We start from the raw sequence: 2,419 nt of genomic DNA, 5'->3' as shown, positions 1-2,419 counted from the left end.
TAACCACCATTTATTCAGTGCTGTGAAAAAGTATTTACCCCCTTTCCTGATTTCTTCTGTTCTTAAATATTCATCATCTAAATGGATTCAGATATTAAAACTAAAATAAATAAAAGACAAACTGAATATTTAAAAACATAAAAGAGAAAATTTGTGTACATTACAAAATGATAAATGTGATCATTTTCACCTCAAACCTCTTTCTTCTCAAGTCTATTATAACCCCAAATCAGAAAAAGTTGGGACAGTATGAAAAATGCAAATAAAATAATGCAAATAGTATTAAAAAGAATAAAAAATACATTAATAATAATAATAATAAGAAGAAGAATAAAGTCATAAATCTGTATCTATTCAACAAGATGTAATGTATTCTAGCACCACTAGATGGGATGATGAACTCCACATGATTATAAACTCCACCTTAAAAGCCAGCTAAACAGTAAAGATTTTAATTTGACTTTTTCAGTTTAGCTAATAAAAAATGCAGTACAAGGAGACCTTTACTTTAGCTTTGAGTTATTTAATGATTTTTGTTAAAATATTATGTAATATTTATTTATTTGTCCAGAAAAGTCGTCATTGCTGCCTGCAACCCCTTACAAAACACCTTTTCTTGCTGATGTGATGTTGTAATAAATCCAAAAGAAATTATTAAATAAATGCCTTAGATGACATAGACTGCTCCCCCTTTTCCAGCTCCTAACAACAAATTCCTGATGGTTTGGTTTTAGTTAAAGATCAGCTGATACTTTCATGCTTACTACAGTAAAACACACTGAACTGACTTTTAGTGAAGTTCAAAATGTTGTACAGACATCGTTCCCATCTAGTGGTGCTAGAAATAAATTACAGCTTGTTGCTTTGGTACAAATTTGGGACTTTATTATTATTACAATTATTTTATTTTTATAATATATAAAGATTAGAGAGTGTTTATGACTCTTCTGTCCCAAGTGTTTTTGTAAGGTGTTGTAGACCTGCAATGGCGACCTGCAATGGCAAATGTGAATGTGTTATTTGGCAACCCAGTACTGTGTAAATATTGGACAGAACACATGATGGGTTATTTTTACTTGTTGGGTTGTGCAGTTTAATCATTGTGCTGAGTTCTTACAACAACCCAGCTGTGAGGTTCTTTTTTTACCATGGGTCAACTATGTAAGTTTACTAAAGCTTGTATTTAAATGAAAGGTTTACATTGCTGTCTTCAGGATTTCCTCTTTAGTGATATTTAATGTTAATAGCTGTTCTGATCTAAAAGATGCTGCTGCCTTTGACCTTTAAAACTGAGAAGTGATTTGTGAGATAATTAAAATAAGTGAAATGTTTATTTTGTACTTTGGTTTTATATTATTTGTGCAAACATTTGTTGTATGCAACTTTACACTTGTAATAAAAGATGAACATTTTAAATGTGTCTGTATTTGCTTTATCTAAGCTAAAGTTTTTAACAGGGACAAAAATGACAGTTTGTGTAGCAGGGCTGGACACGCCTCACTATTGAAGTGGAAGGTAAACCCACACTCCTGCAAGAATGGAAATAGTAAGTAAGTACAATGTTTTTATAAAGCTATAAAACTACTTCCACTGACCAAAGTACACAGATCTCACACTTGTCAGAGACGTTTGAAGCCCAGGTCAATAGGACCTGCTAGTTAGAGAAGGATCACTTGTTTGTTTGTTTAAGTCCAAAAGTGGGTGTGGCCCGTACGAGGATCGAACCCGCGACTTTGGCATTATTAGCACCACGCTCTAACCAACTGAACTAACCGGCCAGTTCAGCTATTAACTTCCAACTCACTATAGAACAATCCAACTAACCGTGCTGTGCACAAAGGACAGGGCATATACCCACATACCCGATCCTACACTGACAGCCCTTCAGTTATGGACCTGCCACACAGAAACGATGGAGAGCTTTACTGTTGTTGAGCAGAACAGATCTTCGTGTGAGATGACTGAGGTTCATGTATTTTTCTTTTAAGAATAAATAAAAGCTGATGCTTTTAACCTCATACTTTCCTAATACTTTTGTTCTACACGGTCTAAATATCTTTCAGTCTTCTGCCATGTGCAGTGCAAGAATTCACTAAATTACACAGCAGTTCTCTTTTTATTTATTTATTTACTTAGTTTTTTCCATTAACAAAATTGATTGTAAGCATTTATAAAGGTCATGCCACGTTTATTAGGTGAAATGAAGCCAGAATTAAAGATGGCAGAAGAACAGGGTGATATTCTTACTTTCAGTGATTAAATTACTCAGGTTAGAAAAGCCTGATACCTGATACACAGCACATGCTCACCTGACACTCTCAGCCATTTAATCATTAAAGTGGGTGTGGCCAGTACGGGGATCGAACCCGCAACTTTGGCGTTATTAGCACCATGCTTTAACCAACTGAGCTAACCGGCC

General features: G+C 34.5%; 1 non-coding gene across 1 annotated transcript; it reads right to left on the bottom strand.

The window, feature by feature from the left end:
* Nucleotides 1-2,345: 2,345 nt before the first annotated feature.
* trnai-aau (transfer RNA isoleucine (anticodon AAU)) lies at nucleotides 2,346-2,419 on the bottom strand. The gene has a single exon. It is a non-coding gene; the product is annotated as a tRNA-Ile (tRNA).

Source organism: Trichomycterus rosablanca, chromosome 14, assembly GCF_030014385.1.
Source record: "Trichomycterus rosablanca isolate fTriRos1 chromosome 14, fTriRos1.hap1, whole genome shotgun sequence".
Taxonomy (NCBI): Eukaryota; Metazoa; Chordata; class Actinopteri; order Siluriformes; family Trichomycteridae; genus Trichomycterus; species Trichomycterus rosablanca.
Note: the sequence above shows the minus strand (reverse complement) of the source record. Positions and strands in the feature narration are given on the sequence as shown.